The sequence below is a fragment of the Micropterus dolomieu genome, linkage group LG12, assembly GCF_021292245.1.
Source record: "Micropterus dolomieu isolate WLL.071019.BEF.003 ecotype Adirondacks linkage group LG12, ASM2129224v1, whole genome shotgun sequence".
In the NCBI taxonomy this organism is placed as follows: Eukaryota; Metazoa; Chordata; class Actinopteri; order Centrarchiformes; family Centrarchidae; genus Micropterus; species Micropterus dolomieu.
In genome coordinates, this window is record NC_060161.1 from 15,433,066 (window position 1) to 15,455,125 (window position 22,060).

General features: G+C 42.6%; 2 protein-coding genes across 6 annotated transcripts in view; one reads left to right on the forward strand and one right to left on the reverse strand.

Moving 5' to 3' along the window:
- The window catches only part of LOC123979756 (leucine-rich repeat and fibronectin type-III domain-containing protein 4), a 35,009-nt gene extending 19,922 nt beyond the window's left edge, over positions 1-15,087 (reverse strand). Inside the window, exon 1 of the mRNA XM_046063783.1 lies at positions 14,906-15,087. The gene's annotated coding sequence lies outside the window, so the exon portion shown is untranslated. The remainder of the gene's footprint in view (positions 1-14,905) is intronic.
- Positions 1-22,060, forward strand: part of pcxb (pyruvate carboxylase b) — a 326,653-nt gene that overhangs the window by 224,858 nt on the left and 79,735 nt on the right. The gene's annotated exons all lie outside the window — the stretch shown is intronic.

Below are 22,060 nucleotides of genomic sequence, written 5' to 3' on the forward strand. Positions count from 1 at the left end.
GGGGGGGGGGGGGGGGGGGGAGACAAAGTCACGAATGCCTGCAGTGACAGCCAGTCCCCCGGGCAGTCGTTGGAAGTTGACTGCTCCTGAGCTCCTGTGGAGGCGTGCATACTAAAATGTGAAAATTCTCAGGCAAAAGTGAAATGGCGCTTAAAAATGTGTTGACTCTGTGGCAACCCCTGAAAAGCCCTAACGTCTGGTGGTGGTGTAGAACGAGCAGAGCACTTCTGTCCTACCCCTGTGCTCTGCTAATTCCTGCTCCTCAGACAGCTTACTTTACCCCCAGCACACTGAATGTCAATAGGCTCACGCGCACTCCTGTTGGGCGGTCTGTCTCTCCACTCCTTCATTTGACCTTTATCTTTTTTCCTTCCTTTTTACTGTCTCTGCTCTGCACTTTCTCACTTGTGCTTTCTCGGAATAGTTTCCTGCTCTTTCTCTCATTTTCTCTTATTCTTTCATTTTCAGCTCTCCTCTTTCCCCATGTGAAAGCCTTCACATTGTTTTCCTTGTGTCGTGCCTACCCACAACTTCACCCTCACCTCCTCGCTCTCTTACCTACCTCTCTTCTTCTTCCTCTGACTTTATTATTAGGGATTGTTCTTTGTTTCCTACCCATCTATCCTCTACCATTTATCTGTCACTGCAGTGCACCTCCCTGTGTCTTTCACAATCCTGTCTCTCCATGCTCAACTTCCATCTTATAGCCCTTTCCACCTATGGCTGCTCTGTAAATTTCTGCAGTTTCTTTCTTTGTCTCATTCCCTCTGTCTTTCTTTCTCTGTCTTGTCTGCCCTTGAGGCAACCTGAGTATGACAATGTTATCAGTCACACCTCTACCTCACCACCTTCTCCCCTCTTTTTTCCCCCTCCATCACCACTTCCGCCTCTTTCTTTTTGTCTTGTCTTTGTATCGCTTGCTGACTCTGCTGCCCTCCATGTCTCCTTGCCGCTCCCACTCCTACTTTCACCTACTATGCACACTCACACATCCTTAGATCCTACGTGACACACATGATTTTGTTCAATCCTCTGCTATCCTCTGCCTGTCTCAGAGGCATGCTCCTTCTTGCTCTACCTTTCCTTCTTCACCTCCTTCATTGATCTAACTTTCTCACCCATCTTTCCTTCCCCATCTGCTTCATGTCTTGATTTTTCTATGCCTCCATTTTTCCCCCATACCTCTTCCTCACTCCTTTCTACTTCCTAGAAATCCTTCTTCTTCCACTTCTGCACCTTCCTCTTCCCTTCATTGTTTGCTCTTTCTCTATTATCGAGCAGATCTCATCTGCAACTAGAACAGTGCAGAACTGAAGCTTTCTGAGACACACACACACACACACACACACACACACACACACACACACACCGATCCGTCCTTTTGATCGATCTGACCCAGAGAGATGGATAGCACCCTGTCCCATTCGTTTACACTCCTCCTATTGCTCTTTCGTTCTCTCAACCTCTTCTTCTATGCCTTCTTTCATTCTTTCTCCTTGTCTTTCCCATTTAAAGGCAGTAATCATACAAGTAATTGATCTTCACAGTTAGAGTATTTGTTACGTTGCTCTCTTTATATAGTGGGGCTTAGTGTCTGTACATTCACTCGTTTGGACACAGGTATGTACTTGCTGCTCACGTATTGCAGTAGTTTCCAGCATTCAACGCATAGGAGACATGTCACTGTGTTTTTCCAACTGCCGTATTTATGCAGAAATATTCACGAGGATGTGACACAAGTATCTACAGCAGGAGGTACCACAACATCAAGCATTTAAAGTCTTTTTCCATCTGCCTTTTCAATGTTTTTCAGTATGACAACTTTTCTACCTCAGCCTGGCAAAACTTTTTTGAATTTTGCGTCTTCATTTTGAGTAAATGACAAACTATGGAAGAAATTGAAATCTACCAAGTAATTTCTCCAACTTAGAGACTTGTTTTTTGTTTGGTTTTTTAAAGTCATTATTTACCTGCCTCTTTGGTTTATTTCTTGTGCTGCTGCAACACTTGAATCTCCCCTCTGGGGATCAATAAAGTCTTATCTTACACATTGTACTGATGCAGCATACAGGTGCAATACAGTATATATGAGTTTCTGCACGTGTCTGTGTGGACAGTCAGTACCATCAGCTAGTGTCTACACTTAATGTATAACTCTACTGTGCTTGTCTAGTGTGTGTGTTCCTGTGGATAAATTAATGTGACATACCTCTGCACTTAGCAAGCCTTCACTTGCTCTTAAGTTTGCTGCTGAGTTTGCCATTAGAAGGGAGCACACAGATGTGAGCATCCAACTACTGTAAATCTCTTACGCTCACATACACAAAGTAGCGAGCGTGGCTGTATAGCAATAATGCAAAAAGGTCTTTTGTGTCAAGCTTTTTGGGAAGGAAAAACTAAAGGGAGTCGGCCAATGAAAGATGGATGAAAGAGAGATAAATCACAGAGGATGAGAGGACAGGAAGGCAGCAAGAAAAGAGATCAGACAAAGAGCAGATGAAAATCCTGTTTGTGTGTGAAAAGCGCATCACATGAAAGTGCATGTGCATTTGGCTTGGTGTTTGTGTTTTGAGTGTGTGTGCTCCTAGGCATGTCTACCGAATGAGCGTCCGCAGACGCTTAGGGTTTTTCTTTTTTCTCCCCCTTTTGTTCCCTCTATTTTGGGAAATCTCCTGCTACACTACCCTGCGTGAACCCTCAACCCTCCAGAGAGCAAGAAACAGGCGAGTGGAGAGAGCAGAAAGGCTGCATGAAGTGAGCGAGAACATGAGCTAAAAGCGTCTGTGGAAGAAACTACTCCGCACCGCTAGTGTTGGAGCACGGCTCAGAGCTGGGAGGCTGATCCTAACTTCACCCTAACTTCCAAAGTTTCTCTTTAAACACCCACCACAGCCCCCAGGAGGGTGCAGCTTCTTTTTATGAGGCCGAACCCAGCTAAATATGAGGCTGCTAATAGCTTTAGAACGATGAACCTGACCCAAACCCATGCAATTAAGAGAAGCTTTAGGCATGATTTAAAAGCTCTGTGTCTGTTTGGAAGCAGCTTAATTTCACATGGAAGACCTATTGCACTTAAAGGCTAAATTCCCTTTTTGGTCTCAGTCTTTAATTCTCTGTGGACTATTATAAATGTCAGGCCCTCTTACTCGGCAGCTACATTTGATAATGTTAAACTCTGTATGCGTGAATTTGCATGTATATTTTCGAATCTGCATATTGGCGTATGTGTTTGTGCATCCTCTCTGGCACACGCAAATGCCATTAGCCTATAATCGACTTAAATCGACTTAGGGAATGTTGCAGTGTTTACAAACAAGGGGATTTGTATTAGCTCTCAAAAGCCACTTATCACACGCACAGTAATCCACAGATCTGATTGGAGTGTGAATAGATACTCTACATGGCTTCAAAGTCACTGACAGCCAGTCACCACAGCACCATGAAGAGGGGACTACTAGGTGAGGCTAACAAGTTGAAGGAAGAAATTAATGAAAATGTTTAAAGCAGTCTCGCATAAGTAGTCTCCACACTTCATTTTAGCGCTGTACTGGTTGAATCATTCTGAGGTACGGCGGGGGTTTCTTGTGTGTATTTCTTTAAACCAATCACAACCGCAGCACGAAGCCCAGGAAGTGGCGATGGTGGAATATAGTGGAAGGTGAGGTGAATTCCAACCGAAATAGTGGGCCAACGGCAGGCTTCTACCCACAGCCTAATTCCTGTGAGCCAGGCTCATTTAAAGTTACGTCATTTGACTGTCGATGCATTCTGCTGACGTGCACTTTGACATTGTTTGATCTGAAAATACACACAAGCTCTACTGGCCCAAATGCAAGGATCAAACATACACACACAGAGAAATTATCCCAGTCACACTAAGACTTCCTAGCATGCACTCTTACTCATAATCCAGGCCCTTCATATTAGGTGAGCACTTGCATACAGAAACAACCGCAAGCATACCAAAACAGTCTTCCCACACAATCATAATTATAGGGAGGCCGACACATACACACTCTCTCTCTCTCTCTCTAGGCAAGGAACAAAAGAACGCCCACATTGCCTCTTCGTGCAGCAGTCGTGTGTACTGTAAGCCCACTCATCCTTTTGATACTATCACTCCTGTGTCATTCCTCTGTCGTATTCTCTCCTCCTTAGTCATCCACAATGTATAGAAAGCACATGGAGAGGGGTAACAATATTGGATACGGAAGTGGACAACAACTTGGGGATGCCAAGAGAGGCTAACAGCATGAAATACAGTGAGGGGGAGAGACAAAAAGAGAACAAAATAGGAGAAGAGTGCACAAGATGGTGGATGGAGGGGGTGTGAGATTGGAGGAAAATGAAACCCAGTAGTGTGAAGAGCTGAGAATGAGTGGGAAGGAAAGAGCAGGAGTTTGAGGAAGATGGAAAGAGAGGGATGAAGAGTCAGGCTGTATGAATGTGTGTCGTTAAGCGGATGGGCAGAGAAATATGCAGAGGCGATAAACGGGTGAAGGCCGCCATCCATCACTGTCAGAGAGAGGGATGAGGGAGGGAAGAGTGGATTTGATTAGGGAAAGGGAGAGCTGTGTTAAAAATGAGTTTGCAAGGCATCACCATCATGATGGCAGGAGAAGCGGGAAGACGGCAGAAAGAGGGAGACACGGTTGAAGGATGGGAGTGAAAGGTGATGAGGTAAAGAGTGAGAGAGGGGGGGGGGGGGGGGGGGGGGGGAGAGGTTACAGGGCAAGATAATGAGTTAAGTTGTAAACAATTGAATTGGGACCCCATGACTTGACGTTGAAACCACGATTTGGCCTTCGCAGTGGTCTAAAATGGTTTATTTTAGCATTAAACTCTTACCAGAGGTCAGCAGTTAAATTAAGAGTTAATTCTGAGATAATGAGGAGCTGTGCCATGGATTGGATTTACATGTTTCTGCGTGCCCAGTATGGTAGCGTGTCATTTGAACATGATACTGGCGTTCCAGTACACATACAAAAATTGGATAGTTAAAAGTTGGATATACTGGATTTTTTTAAGGTGGAATTGTGAAGATCAGTAGCTTTCAGACACAGGTAGCATGTAATCCTAATCTTTTGGTCGATTGTGTGCTTCTCAAAAAAGAGAAAAAAAGGCAAATGCCAGCCATTAAGTGCTTGATGTCTACTTCTTTTTCAATCTGTACAGTCATCTGTTTTTCTTTCCAGCCATATAGGCAGGGGGTACTGATGGAAAAATCTCACAGAACCCCTGAGGTAAATGGTAGGAGTGAAAGAAGAGAAATGGGAAATCGCATAAAAGAATTGAAGTGCGTTCTCTTTAAAATAAAAGGACCACAGTCTCCTCACAGCAGGTCTTCAAAATAATACAGTTTCTTCTGAAATGCTCCCATTCAACTAATTCCTCCCAAACCTCTATGTTGTGTTTGAGAGAGAAGAGACTGTGTGTGCGTGTGTGTGTGAGCGAGTGTCTGTATCAGCATGTGTATACGCATCTGTATTCATGACCCTCTGAATAAATCCTGTTGGAATCCATCCTGTTAGGAAGATTTTTATAATTGTTTCTATTCCTGGAACATTGTCAGATTTTTGGTTTGGGTTTTGTTTTTTTACACCTTTTGGAAAACGTCCACCTCTGCATCAGTTTAGAAGTTTAAATGCTTATATAAAGACTCTGTTTTTGTCTTATTGATGTGCATTTCACAGCTCTTGCGTGAAGACCATATCAACTCCAGAGTCTGTGATGTTCTTCGGAGTCTGGAAATCAAAAGTTTGCTCCTCCCAGAAAATCTACTTTTGGAGACATGAGTGTTTTGTCAGAGATGAGTGAATTTGTAGCAGAGTGCTATTTGCCACAGCACCTTATCATAAGTAAGAAGTTCTTAAAAGTATCTGTAATCTTTTAACATGGCAACACTTGAGAGAAAGCAAGCCACTCTGGTGTTTGGAGTAAAAACATAATTATATTGGTGGAGGCTTTGAAGCTTGGCTTTTTAAAGACTTCCACACTTTGCATAGATAAGCAACCCAGTCTTTAATGAACTTGTATATGTTAAATATTGAAGTTTAGAAAGTCAAAATTTGAGAAACCCATGTTACCTGGGGTTCATTTTAAGTATACCTGTCTGCTCCCTAATGTGTAGAAATGCTAGACTGCAAGAAGTGCCCGATAATCTGAAAAACCAGGAGGCAGAGTTTAGTGCTGTGATTTACCACAGGCTGGGAACTGATGAACCTCGAAGACTTGTGCAATGGTGGACAATAAAATCTCAAGCAGTGAACAATAGTATTAAGTATGCCTCGCTCTCTTCTGCCATATGAATGGAGTAGAATTTTGTACTTTTTCACAGCTCACATCTTTGCCCTCCTAGTTGGCGATAGTTGTGCCCCAGGTACCACGCCCCCATTTATCTGGATTCATCTGGGCACTCACACAGTACTAGCATAGCGACCTCTAAATGTTGTCAAGTAGATGTCCATTTTGTTGCAAACAGTATTTGTAGCAGTGGCGACCAAACGAGTAATTGCAGCCAAATAAAGGCTCTGTTGGATTTTTGCATTGCAGTTGATTTCTGATATTCAAATGGGCAGTAGTCATAATGAAGCTAAAATAAGATGACCTAATGAAACCTATGTGACCACCTGTCCAAAAGCTCAAAACCTGAAAAAAATATGTTCCATCAATTCTTGGACCAAACAGCTCTGAAAGTTCTTAGCCATTCTGAAACAGTGTTGTTACCTCTGCTGCAGCCAATCTCCCACTCCTCACTGAGGTTTTGTAATTTTGTTTCCTCGTTTTGGAAAGCCTGCACGACTGCACAGCTTGGGGATTGAATTTTGTGGGAGGTAAATTGAATTGGCAAACAACGGAGGGGGACAATGATTTTCTTTGGCGCGTCGTTGGCACAGATTGTGCCAGGGAATGGTCTTTATATGATCTGTTCATGAAGCTCTAATTTGAATTTTAAGTTTTATTCACTATGTAGTCATTATCTGCTTGAAGATCTGTGTGTGTGTGTGTGTGTGTGTGTGTGTGTGTGTGTGTGTGTGTGTGTGTGTGTGTATGTATGTATATGTGTATATTATACACACACACCCTGAACTATACTGTCACAAGTGTTTGTGTTTTGTTTTTTTAAGTCCTCAGTGTCACTTCGACTGCAAAGTGGGATCTCAGCATTATCCCTTTTTGAAAGTTCTTTAGTAAACTGTAGCAGTAGTTTCATTATATACATCTGTAATAGTCTTACAGATGGATACAGTTGAGCAGCTAAGATGACGGGAACAGCTGAGCAAATAAGAGACAGAGTGCTGAAAACTGCTCTGGCAGCTCTGTTACACTGCTATACCAGGATGCCTTTTTACTTGGAGAGGAATCATTTTTCATTGGTGGATAGCTGTCATACTGGTGCCAGAGAGGTGGCTCAATACTGTTCTGTTGTGATGCTCCCTCACTGCAGCACAGTTCCATCTGATTAAATTGCACAGTAACATGTTTTAAGGGGTGCCAATAAAAACCTATAATTAATCTTATCATCTGTATGGATTGGCATCCTCTATATACACACACAAGCTTTTCTTTTTATAGCGCCTATAATCTGTATTTTTATCACAATGTATCAAATGACATTGTGCAGATTTGAAAGAGATTCCTACAGAGAATTGGCACCCGAGTCCACCCTTGGCTTTACAGAGTTTTATGGTAAGTTTCAGGACATTGTTTAGCCTCAGGCCGCAGAAGGCAGCTGTTTTCTGTGAATAAGCTCTAAAAACCCACCGTACAGTACCTGCTCAACACCAAACATCAGACACCTACATACAGTTAGAGCCTAGCATCTGCACACAGTGGAGTATTTAGCATCTCAGGAGCTTGATATTTCCCACACAAGTTGGTAGCGGCTACAACCAGAGTTAGTACTTTAAATGTGTAAATAAACAACTGTTTACTGTATCTTCAACTTCAATAGGATGTGACTGTGGTGTTCACAACTTGTTTCTGCGGCCCCCAAGTAGCCAAAAAAGCAGTTATTACAGGTTCAGGGTTTTATTAAATGACATAGTCAACATGATACATTCTTGAATGAAATGTTAGAGATGACAAGGAGAGATTTGAAATTGATTTGTCATGATTTGGAAAAATTCTTTGTCGCTAGTAAGGGGGAAAGAATGGGTTAAAGGGGGACTCCCAGCGATTCATCATTGCACTTCCATAATGTTGTGCTCACAAGAGACTTTTAAAAGATTATCTCTCTATCTCTCTATCTATCTATCTATCTCTCTATCTCAAAGCAGCAGAGACTGAGAGATCCTGACGTTTAGTTCCATGGGTAAAGTTTCAAACACGCTGTTGCTTACATTTACCGTAATGCAACTCAATCGTGTTTATTTTAGTTATTTTTTAAACTTTGAAAAGGTTCCTCCATAGCCACAGACGACATCATATAGCTGTTTTCACAGTCTGAGTAGTACGTAAACTGAACTAACTTCACATGTAAAGTCAGTGAAATGCCACTTTGAAAATTTTTGTTAAATTTCTTAATCTATGTTGTAGCCTTCATGCTTTCAGTGAACTTGTCATGCACTCACTCATATACTGCAGTTTATAACAGGCGCGTGTTGACTTCAGAAGGAAACTGCTTTGGACTTGGTCCCATTCATGGCAGTCCCACCTGTAAGAGTTTGGAGTCTGTCCCACTGCCTGCATCAGCCTGTGTCAAACTGTGGCTGATTGGAAAATGAATGCTGCATAAATTTTGTAATTATGTTCCTGTCCTGTTAAATGTGATAGCACCATAGCTTGCAGTTTGGGCCCAATTTCAAACACTTGGGTATGAAGCATGTATTTAAGGTTCAGTCTCAGTAGACATTCATACGCAGTTTGATGCTTTAGGGGGTGTGTGTGTCTGTGTGTGTGTGTGTGGGCGCTTGTAGTCATTGACGGGTCACCCAAGAGAAACTCTTCAACTTAAACTACTTCAGTTTCTAATCCTAACTTTCTCCACACAAACGCACAAATACACATTCTCACTCCCAAACCTACAGACACACAAATACTTAAATACAGTTCTGCTTACACACACAAATTTGCCTTTGCATGACACACTATCACAAGTGTTGCAAAATAACTGACCTGCCACTCACCCTGAACATAATGCGCTTGCAGTTTTTCTCTCCCTTTCCTCATCTTCCTGTTCATCCCTTCTGTTTCTCTCATCCCTCCTTCATCTCTCTTACTTGCTCAACCTCTTTGTCCCTACACAACAGTTATGTCTTCCTCTCCTTGTGTTTCTAATTTCTGTCCTCTTTATACCTTATCTCCTTGATGTTTCTCCATTCTGTCTTGCCTCTCTTCATTCTTTCATATGAGCCTGCCATATTTTCAGTGTGTGTGTTGTGTGCTTGTGTCACCGGTCTATGTTTACATAGCTGAGGCCACTCAACATAAAATGGCAAAATCCACTGCAAACACCGGTTGACAAGCAACACACAAACACACCACTTCTGAGCTGTCAACATCTCCTGCCCAATCAGAAACCCTGCGGCGCCAATTATATGGACCCTGATTGGCTAACGCGACAGAATGCAGCTTGACAAAGTGTGTGTGTGTGGCAGTTGGGTGATTCAGCAGGGTTCCCAGCTTTCTAAGGGGGGAAATCCTGAGTAATAGAGCAATTACCCAATCAGCACTCTGCATCCAGCACAGTAGGTCAATGACATGCCAACCAGGCCTCTGAATCGCAGTGATGGATTTATAGATTAATGCTACATACAGACATAAGCATACACACACACACTCTAACTAAACTCCATCTTTGGGCATGTATTTCTTTTGTTTTTATTATTTTCTGAATTGCTCTTTTGGTCACCCTTCTATCTCTTCCCCTTCTCTGAAACAGGGATGTAGAGAAATGGGGACAGGCAGGCTAGGGATAAGAGGTGGGAGTAGTACAAGGACCTGTGGCATGGGGAAGGAATTGTCAATGATTACTTAGTTGAGGTCTGTTAGTACAGGCATGTTTTATCACAGTGGCTACTCTCAGCCGTAATGAATCACAAACTGCACTGTAACTCACCACAAAGAGCTTTTTTTTCCCCCTGATGTGAGACACTAATAAAGGCGAAACAACACTGCGCTGCAATGAGCCTGCAGGGGAAACTGGTTTCCCTTGAGTTTGTTGATTACTGCGTCTCATATTCTAATGCTTAGCGGTGCTGATACAGGCAGGAAAGGCTCTGTGCTTTGCTGTCAGACTTAGACTAAATGTGTTGCAGACTGAGTACAAGCCGGTTTTCTTCTGACAGTCATCACCCACGTTGTATTCTGCACTATGATTCACTAGAGCTTCTACAACCTACTGCATCTGTTGAGCGCAGTCGTAATGCAGACAAACACCTGTGAGTTTGCAGACTTAACAGCAGCGTTGGTTTGGATGCTACTCTACAGTTGTCGGAGAGGTGTTACCAACATAGTAGCAGAAGACATCTTTGTAAGCTGATGGTTCTGATATTTGGCAGTCTTGCAAATGTCCAGAATCTCACTGAAGATTTTGTATCTCATGTGTCTGAAAGCAGCCCAAACCACTTTCAAACCCCAGTTTCTTTAGTCTCTTCTTCTCCTTAAAGCCCTAAAATCCATCGATCGTACAGGAATAATGGCAACAGAGTGTTATTTCTCATATTGCTCATACAATAAGGAAATATTTACTGTGTTTTTTTTACCTCTCTTACTTGCTGCTTGATTTTCTGGCATTTTATTGACTAAATGTTGAATCAGTTAGTATGATCAAATAATAATGCAAGTAATCAGTAGTAGCCCTGGTGTGATACATGCCACCTGTCTGCTCCTCCATGAAGGTTAAAATTAAGCCATTATCTTACTTTTTAGACTTGTAAAGCTGAACACATTGTAATTGTTGCTTGGATAGGGCACATGGCTGTTGGCGAGCACCTTTCTGATGGGACTGAACACCACACAAGTTTTGTGTATGTGTGTAAACCCATGCCTTCATTTCCCTCTCCATCTCCAGTATAGAGTATTTTTTCACAAAGTGGGATTAGCAAATTAGCCAGATATATTTTTAACAAGTACTTTTGCTAGCCATTCGCAGCCTGCATTCTCAGCCCCCCCCTCCCCCATTTCTCCTCCCTCCCTCAAAACCATCCCTCCTAGTTGCCGTGGTTACAGTTTGTTCTGCTCATCAGGCGCCTGCTGTGCCTAAACAGACTGTCAACAGTTTAATTACTCATCCTCTCATCCCTCTATCTTTCGTTACTTCTGTTCTACACTTTTTGCTCATTGCTTCCACCTCTGGCTGGTGGAAAGGGAGTATTAGTCACTCCACCTCTCTGACTTCCTCCATTATGTCCCCTTTTCTTTCTTTTCCCACTTCCTTCTCTTTTGTCACACCATCCCTTCTTCCCCGCCCTTCTTTCCTGTTATGTTTGACTACTAACTGTCTAATTACTCATCAGTTTTTATTCAACTCATTCATCCGCCCCGCCATCTCTCTATCCACTCATTCCTCCCCATCAGTGTGCCAGTGCTTTATTAGTGTAGTTTTTCTTTTCAGACATTGTTATTCCTCTGTTCCCTTTATCCCTACTCCCTCTTATCATCCACCTCTCAAGTGTCATCACTCGCCTTTTCATTCTTCATTACTCAGTCTCTCTATCCTCCGAGTGTTCCTCCCTATCTTAAACAGTTAGTCTTGTAATTACTCGTCTTCATCACGCCATCGCTCTATACCTTTCAGTCCGTCATCTGCCATCCGGTTCCTTAGCTTTTGACAGTGGCTCGATGTCTCATCCTTTGATCCTTCCTCTCTCTTCTTTAACGGCCCAGCCTTTCATGTCTCTCCCTGCACCATTTGTCATTCGTTCGTCCATCCATTAATCCGTCAAGTGCCACCTTCCTGACATTGACCGCGTCTCACTTGTTTCAGGGTTTCAAATCTTCCACTTCTCGCCTTTATTGAAAGCTGGTTAAATCTGAAAGCTGTGTGACATCCTATCTATCATTCATCATCATCATTGATTGTCTTTTCATGTGCATGTTTTCATCTTTTTCATGTAATTATCCTTAATGTCTGCAGTTTTGCACTTAGGATTCAGTTGGCCAGCATTTTCTTGTACATGTCATCAGTCTATCCCTCTCATATCCTTCCCTTTTTGACTTTTTATTTCATTATTTGACCATTCACTTAACTCCCTCACCCGAACAGCAGTTGGCCAATCATAGCTTTGGCGTTCTCTGCAAGCTTGTGTGCATGGGTCTCTAGTAAGAGCAATGCTTTAAAGTATTTGGATGGTGGATTCTTTTTTTTTTCTCTTTTTTTTATCCTCTCAAAAAACAAAAACAAAAGCCCAAAAGTGTAAGGAATGGATTATAGCATGTGTTCACAGCTAGCACATCTACTGCATGGATCCCAGCATATCAGAGTTTAGGGTAACATTAGCCGCTCTGGCCTGCTATAGTGGATTTGTCCTTATCCTAAATGCCTTTTCTCTTGGTCTCATTAAAAGTGAAGTCTTAGATAGCCAGATATCAAGTATGTAGTCATCAAGTGCACATTTAATATCCTTTTACTGGATTCTCATTTAGAAATAAATCAGCTGGAAACATTAAAAAGTCAGCTAGAGACAGCGTTTTCAGGTAAGATTAACTTAATCATTTCGCTAGCTACAGCTGATGAAATCTGCCAGTGACTGTTGTCAAATCAGACTACAAAATCCACAGTCTCACTGACTAGAAATGAGAAGCCTGCATTTGTCGACTTCTGTCTGAAATCAATGACCCATTGTTTCCAGAGTTCAGTTTCTGATGATAAATTGCCCCCCCCCATGATAGTTTTACTCCATTTCTATAAGTGGTCCATTCTCTTCATTTCTCTATTGCTTCATCCTCTTTCTAGTCTGTTCTTTTTGGCAAGGCTCCTACTTTTAACCGTGAGCATCCCATCTGTTCTCGCATCTTTCTTACTGTATCCTCAGAATGACAGACACACAGAGCATTGACAAGATAATTCAGAAAAAAACGTTTCTGCCTCTATTTCACTGTTTGAACCATATGACACTTACCTGCTCTGTATTCTTGTGACTATCACTGGCAGTAGCGCAAAGCCAATAATAGAATTATGATTTGGTTAATGAATATCAAAAGGCCTCTTTTGTTACACTTTAAAACGATTCACTCATCTTTTCAAAATTAGCGCTGCCCCTGTTCAAAGCAAGAGTCAAAACTGCTGTAAACGATCAACAGAGCAAGGAATGAGCCCCGTCTGTTATTCAAAAAGCCTAATGTTGATAAAAATAGTTCCACATGTGGTGAATCTCTTTTGTTTCCAGGGTAATTATTTTCCTCTAAGGTAGAATTTCACTTTTCCCCAAGTTGTGCCTCATAATTGGAACGTCTATTACATGGAAAAGCCCCATGGTACAACACATTCCCCATGTAGTTATATCTTTAAATAGCTCATTACTGGTGTTGGTGATCTTCCACAGACTTTTTGGGGTCATGTAAGACTAATTGTAGCCAATGGTACAACAGTAGAAGGCTACATAATGATGGCCATCTGTCATTTCTAATTATTTCTTCATCTATCTATTTTTATCTCCCTATGGTAAATCACCATTAATGTGTCATTCTAGCCTGAATGTGCCTCTTTCTAACCCTTTTTTAATTGACTTATCACTAATCTTTCGAGACTTTTTAAAATCATCTTGTTTATCTCACTTATGATTTAATCAATCCTTCGGTCTTTTATTGTCTTCTATGCAATGTCTTACTCCTCAATCATTTGTTATATCATCCTCTGCTCCTTGTTGGTCCTCCCCCTTTTGTTCTCTTTCTATGCTGCCACGAGCCCATCATCATTTCACTTTCTTTCCTCATCAGTTCTACTTCTTTTCCCACTTATTCCATTCATCTGTCTCTTTTTTCCTTGTCAGATCGTCTTGAAGGAGTCAGTCACTGCTTCTCACTTCTCCTCTACTTACTGCAATCCTTTCATCTGACCTCTCGTAGCCCTCAGTGCCCATCACTGTTGTCACCCCTCCCTCTTGTCACCCCTCCCTCTCCTTCTCCTCTTTCCATCTCCCTGCATCCCTTTACCTCCCTCTTGTACTTCCCCTCTCCTCCTTGTCTCCATTTCTTTCTCATCGCCCTCTTATCCTCCCATATATCCACTCAGTCAGTCTGATCTCCTGTGTCAGTGTGCCAAATCTGTGTGCGCGCTCAGACTGAGCTTATGTAAAAAGCCTCAAACGAAGGGAGGTTAGAACTGTTCGCTGCTGCTGCCACCACAAAACACTCTTCATCCCTGCATCCTCGCGCTCTTACCATGATACACACACACACACACACAACACGCCAGGTGAGATTACATAAAGGCAAGGTGATGAAAGCCAAGCTGAGACGCACCTAGTGAGTAATCGGATACAGGACAGCTGGCCGACGCACACACAAAGGATGAGAGAGTAAGCAGCATTCTCAGTATGGTAGGGGTATGTAGAGCAAGAAATTGGGACTTAGAGGTGTAGAAGGATTAGAATAGAAGGAAAAGAAAACACACAATCATCTGTTCCATGTGGGGGATTGGAGTGTGTGTGTGTGTGTGTGTGTGTGTGTGTGTGTGTGTGTTCTGTGTGAACTCTTGACATTTGCCTCTCATGTTTTTGTTGTTCTGAATGCACATCTGTTCATTATTTATAGGCCTGAGTGTGTGTGTGTGTGTGTGTGTGAGAGAGAACAGAGAACACCAAGTTCCCAGTCCAGTGAGTGCTGGTGCTCACCGCATTGATGTGCTCAATGATTCAGCACAAGAAAGCTAATCATGCAAACGTGGATCCACCTTTACTGAGCCAATATATGCTGTGTGTGTGTCTTCGCGTATGTGTGTTTGAAACTGCATGGACTTTACCTTTTCCGTCTGTGCGGCTCTATAATCCGAATCAGCTCCACATGTTATCCAGGTTAGTGTGTGTGTGTGTGTGTGTATTTGTGTGATTGTTTAGCACAGATCTCGCCCCAGGTGTTTCTCCTTGTGTTGGGCCAGCAGGGGGGTGGGGTGTTTGTGCTGAAACCTGTCCTACTCCCCTTCACACACACGCCGCCACACACATCAAAAGGAGGCGATGTAGGTCAGTGTCAGAAAACCAGAGAGTTGCAGAAATTCCAATCCCACAATATCCTCTTAGGCTTCTATCGATGAAGAAAACCTGGAAAATCCTGAATTACTCGCTCAATCCCAGCGTAGTATTCCTCAGTTTGAGAAAAAAATCCACGAATCCGCTTTGCTTGAAATTCTATTGATGGCGTTTTGATATGATTTTCTCATGGCTGTGTTCAACCTCTCTCTGTATCTGGAGCCGTTCAATTGACAGAGAATAATGATCCTGGAGTTGGCGAGGATCTTCACTTCTCCTCCCTCCTGCTTCCCCTCCTTCTCTCACTTCCTCGATCCTTTTTCCCCCTCCCCCCTCACTCATACAGCCTCGTCGCCTCGCTTCTTATTTTTTCATCTGCCTCTCTGGCATTGTCTCCTATTGCTTCAGTCTTTCACGCATTCAGTTGTTTACTTGTCGTCTGTCTGTCATCCCTCACCTCCTGGAGTGGTTTCCAGGGTGTGTCACAGGGCCCCTCTACACTATACACAGCGTGATCCGTGTTTGATCTCCCACATTGAGTTAGTTGCTCATTGATGACCTTGGAGGGAGGTGCACAAAAGGAGGTTTGGGAGGAAGATGGAGGGATGGCTAGAAACCTGCAAAAGAGGAGAAACATACAGTGTGAAAAGAATGAACTGTGTGCATGTGTTCCATTAATGCCTTCTTTACTGTGTGCATGTGTAGTCGCATAAACATTGGACTGAGTCCATTATCACTTTTTTGTGTCATCCTCCTTTTTTCCTTCACCTCTTCCCCCCCAGATCTCTACATCCATCCCTCTTTTCAGGACTCCTGCTGTCGATCAATCACTCCTCCCTTAAGGCCTCTTTAAATCCCCCTCCCCACCTTGCCACTCCTCCTTTTTTTTCTCTCTCTCTCCACCACCCACCCCACCTGTCTGTCAAAGAGAATCAATAGTTCGGAGACCCTCTTTACGCCTCTCAGCAAGCTGCATTGGTTTGTTCTTGCTCACACACAGAAACACACTGGGAAGCACACAAGAATGTACACACAGTCATGCAGCACACATTCACAAATACTTGCACACACAGCACCACCACTGTCGCCACCACCTCGCACACGTCCACTAAGTAGTCATGCCGAGATACTCTTGTACTCTTCACACACAGCCTCTAAATCTCTCTCTCACTCTCTCTTCCAGACACACACACACGCGCACGCGCGCGCACAGTCTAATGAAACAACTGGGCTATTGATCAGCACCATGAATGTCAGACAGTTCGAAGGTCCGCCCCCACCCCCACCCCATTCACACAAACACACACATACTTTCAGGCTGGCCCGTCAGTCAAACTCCAAAAGCCGACACCTATAAGAAGACAACCTCGTTATCTTGCTCTAAAGCTGTGCACTCACTCTGTGTATTGTGCGTGTCTTTGTGTGACTGTTCCCACAGTGTGTGTATGTACATTAGTGCAGCAGCTTCATATATGCAGCCTCACTGCCGGCTTTTTTTTTCTCTTCCTGAATTCAATTCAAAATCCTTGATTCATTTTTTTTCTTTATTTTTTATTTTTTCCCCTCTTTTCCTCCGGTGTTCACTTTGCTACTTCAAAAGCATGATAAAGCTACTTAGTGTCCTTTTTATCCATTTTTTAAGTCTTCTGGTCCTTTCATCCTTATCTATCTATCGGCCCTCACAAAAAAGGTGGAATTACTAACCTTGTTTTCCGGATCATTCCACCGCGACTCCTGTAACTGTCACATCTCTCTTTCTCCGCGGCGCTCTCTCTGTCTCAGCTCCGTGGAAAAACACCCATCTCTCTCTCCCCACTCTCTCTCCTCTCTGTCTCTACCTCTCGCCGTCTATCTCCCTTCTCTCTTTCTCTCTCCTCCCGCTGGCCGTCCTCTCGCTTGGTCTCGACAGCTGCAGCGCTCTGTCTGCCTCCTCTGTCACTCTTCCATCAGGCTGTAGGCTGATTGAATTTTAAGTCATGTTAATCCCACAGAACAGGTACTGAATGAAGGAGGGCACACTGCAAAAAAAAGAATGGGGAGAGAGGATGCAGGGAGTAAGCAGGGTTGTATTTTTAGAAATCTTCTCTCTCCTTCAGGGAGGTTTTCCAGTTTTTTTTTTTCTTACTTGTCCTGCCTCCACTCAGTCACTTCTCCTCTTCATTTATCCATTTATCGTGATCTTAATCCTCTTGCTTTTTTCTTGATGTTTTTGGCTTACTTTGTCCTTATTTGGTGGAGTGTGTGATTCCCGATGAGGAGCAGAAGAGAGAACTGTGATCTCCGGCAGCATCAAGCATCGCACTGAGAGAGAAAGGGAGAGAGTGTGCACATGAGAGAGGTAGAGAGGGAGGGAGAGGCATGAGTAGCAAGAGATGGGTGGGGATATACATTTATAACAATTGGTGTTACAGTTACTTGTCAGATGAAGATTTTCTGTACAAAACATAAAATCAACAAATAATAACACATGGTTATGAATTTACTATCCAACAGTACGTAAAGCAGTTAAAGTCGCTCCACCTTTGACCAGCTGCAAAATTAAAATGCAGCTTATAACTATGTTCATAGTTAAACATACTTCATAGTACGTTTAACTACGAAGCTGGTAATATTCCCAACGCTTTGATTAACAAATCTAATAAAGACCAAAACCAGCTACCACCACCTTCTACTAACAAGTACTGCCCATGTAGCCAAATCCTGATGTACATACGTGGGGACAAATTAAAGAACAACCCCGAATAAGAGTGGAGAAAGGTATCAAATGCTGAATCTTGCGTGCACCAGGGTTTGAGTTTGAAAATGATGTGAATAAAATGCTTCTGCATTTACATATAGCAGATATCAACCCCGTTACACACCCAAAGTTTTTGGACCATTGTATAAGACAGTGCTCTCCACCACCACTGAAAAATGTAATATAAACATTTATCTTCAAATCTATTTAGTGTCAAAGTTCAAAGCTACGTGTCCTTTTGCTCTGTCTGGCTGTGTTTGTTTTTCTGCTATACTCAGGTCTCTTTTAGAAAAAGAGATCTTGATCTCAATGAGATTAGCTGATTTAAACAAAGGTTGTAAGCACACCAAATGTGTTAATGTGCATCTGAAAGGTAGTCCTCAACAAATACGGTATTTACTCCTGTTTGAATAACATCAGCTAAAAACCGTGCCCAGTTGTTTTAAGAAATGACTGAACCCTTTTTAAAATATAAAACTCTAAATTTTGTAGCAGTTTTTTAAAGATTTACATCTTCAGTATGACCAAATCGGCCTGGGATAAAGTTCCAAAAACAAGGTAGGGAAGTCACTGAGAAACAGACAAAAGCTTGGTTGGTTGGTCTTTCAGTGGAATTTGTTCATAATGAGAAGAATATAGAATAAAGGGTTTGCTAATAAGTAAAGGCATCCCTAGGCATCAAAAAACTGACAAATGTAGTCCACATTTTTGTGATACTGTAATACTTTATTTTTAGTCTTAGTATTTTTACACTGTGGTATTACTACTTTTGCAGGATAGGAGCACTTCTTCTCAAACTGATGTAGGTTTAGGGGTGGAGAAGGGAGGAAGGAGACATGGTGTGAAAAGAGGAGATAAAAGTCTGCTGGTATGACAAGGGGAAGCAAAGCTCTTTGTGCCTCGAGCATCTCTGGGTCAGACCGGGATGAGAGGGGGTGCAAAGGAGGCTGATTAAGAGAGGGGAGCGCATGAGTGGTAACATGTGAGGAGAGAGAGAGGTAGAGAAGAGGCCGTGGATCTCTGGGGGCGTAAGGGAGATAAATGAGGAAGAGCGGGTTAGTGGGGGATAGAAGGGAGGAGTGGATGGGAGTGATACCACGGTGATGGGAACAAGTGTAGCTGATATGACTTCAAACGGTGGTCGAGCACTTGATTTCCCCGCCGCGCCGATAGCTGCTGGAAATTCCCCTTAAATAGAGACTGTCTTTGGGGGTGTGTGTCTCCCCGTCCCACTACTGAGGCAGAACCTTAAATGTCGGTGATGTTGGAATTAAGTCTTTTTCAGCATTCACATATGTGCAGGTCCATTTTGTCAACACAGTCAAACTTGGGAGATGAGAAATCAGAAAGATGGGAATGAAAGATCATTAAAAAAGAGGGCTGCGACAGAGATTAGGTGGTTTTATGGATGAACTAGTTTTTCATGTATCCCAATTTCCACCCAGGAGTAAATTTTTGTTCTTTGTTCACTGCTCCATCCTCTTAAAATATTTCTCAATCTGTGACTCTCCTCGCTGTTTCTCTACACTACAAGCATATACCTCTCAACACACTTTCATGCATCTCCATTTATCTTTATTGAATTTATTTCTACCCCTTGCTTTCTCCCTTTTTTTTCTGTCACTCCATTTTTTTCCTGCTGTTGGCCAGTGTATTTTTAACCTAGTAAGCCAGACCTCCCTCAAAGCAAGGTCCAGCAAGGAGAAGTTTGATATATCATTTCGCCCCCAATCGTATCCAGTTTGCAGCATGCGACTTTATGGCTCGTTGATTCACAATTAATCAAACCTCCAGTGGTTTGGCACCCAGTCCTCTTGTCAGGGAGAGTGACCTTGCTGAATGAAATAAACTAACATGACCTACTGCTGGGTGATGGATGAAGTGAGTTCACCAGTCTGGAGAAAATCTCATTACTGACTGGCTTGTTAGTTTACATTTAAGGAACCAATCCACTATTTTAATTCAGGGCACTCACAATCAGATTATATGCGGATTACATTCACATCATACATCAGTGAAAGTACAAGCGAGCATAAATCTGAGATGCAAAGGTCAAATATTTTGTGTCCTTAAAACATTTCCTGTGACCTCAGATCAATCATGTTAAACTGAAGCGCACAGAGGAATGTTATTTGTTTGTTTCTCCCCAGGACTGGGAACCAAGCAGAGAAATTGGCAGGATCTTTTTTAGTTCATTCTGAGAAATGCTGCACTTAATCAGAAAGAGGGCAAACCTGTTCTAGTTCGGTCAGGCCAAATTAGCCCTCCAAGTGAAAACATTTGCAGGGGAGTCGGCCTACTGACCCTGGGCTGCTTTTTTTTGCAAATTGGTTCACTGGTCAACTCACTGGTGTCAACAAACTGGAAACATCTGTGGCTCACTCCGGTGCATGCTAAAACTTCAAATGAAACAATGACCAGGAGTTTTAAGTGCTGATTTTCCAAGGGCGAAATGTGCAGAAAAGTGCAGAAAAGATGCAGCTGCTATGGAGAGCATTTTTCTCGTGATTGGGTCCTTGTACTAGATGACTTCTGAGAAATTGAAATCTTTGCATTGACTTCAGAAACCTCCTCCTCTAAATTTTTATCTGTTATTTGACTGGTTTGTCATCAAGTGAGGGCAACACTTTTTTGTGTATAAATGAGTCACTGAGTGTGTGAGGCACTGTCTAAATATAGGCAACACTGAAACACACAAGACAAATGCACTCAGTGAGTGCCTGTGCACAAAAACATGTCACACATAATCACCAGTGTGTCAAATGCTTAATTTCTCACACGGACACACACACACGGACACACAAACTTGACACATGGACACTTATGGGCATACATTTCACACAATGTATTTGCAGCCAACACACACAGAGCATGATTGACCATACACACTCTGAGGTTGGCATGGTTGCACACACAAGCACATAATGTAACACCAATCAGGATATGGCCAAGTCGGTCTGCAGTTAGACACACACCTCTTCCGAGGCTAAATGAAACATGAGCGAGCACGCACGCACACACACACACACATTCAGGTGCGATGTCAGGGGTAAATGGTGTGCAGGTTTAGATCGAAGGGCAGGTCCCCCTCTATTTGTCTCAATCTAGGGATAATGAGAGACAAGGACAGACTCACTCACACACGCACACACACACACACACGCAACAGCCACACAACTCCGCCTTCTAATTTTGCTCTTGGAGGTTTGCATGTCATTGTGCTTGTATTTCCCCTGCATTAGTAATAGTGCCTCCAAATGATTTCCCAGTTACTGCTGGCAGACTGCTTTCCCAGCCATGGGCAACAGTCAATGAACTATGAGACAAACATGGCGGGCCTCATTTTTCCACATTGCTTTAAGTGTTAAACCTCGACAAATGCGCTCAGAGGTAAAGACACAGGGCAGAAAGGACTGCAGGGATATTTTGTTAGAGGGGGTAAAAAATTCAACATACAAGCCAAATGTTTCCAAGAGTGAGTTGCTTTAATGTATTATATGCTCCGGGTATTTGCAGTGGAATTAAGAAATAATGGATAGAAGAGGCAACTAATAAAGCTTTCTTTGCGTGTGCATGGGGTTACATAAATTGGTCTGTGCAGAAATGCACTGAACTGTTAGAAAAAGGCTGTGAAATGTTGGAATATAATTCTGGGAGGTGCAAATGAAAAGACTGCAAATTAGATTGTATTTGTTGATTGTTTCCATGTGTATTATCAGATTACAGCTAATAATCAGAATGAAGTCTGATGAAAGAGCAGACTCAAGTGTTTCACTAGCTGACATCTTTGGCGCGTGCTATCAAGCAGTTGGAATGCCATGTGTTGCAAAATGCTGTTAAACTCCAATAGAGTCATAGATGGATTAAGATGTTTACATGACTGAAGTGCCCTTAAATAATGCAACTAAAATTGCACATAGCTTAAGCTTATTCTGACTAAGGGAATAATTGCAATAAGAGAATCAAAATATGTTGTTTACATTGGCTCCACCTCAGTCACATTACCACTTTAATCTCATTATGATTGGATTATTGGGTATGCAAGTAAACCTAGCTAATAGATCTTTCTCACAGTAGGACATTTTGACTTGTTAAATGCAGGTGTAACTAATAACATTACTAAATTGCGGCATTCAGTTTAGGTGAGCCAGAGCCATGGTGTTGCTCATGCCGACTCATTGGCATTGCTTAC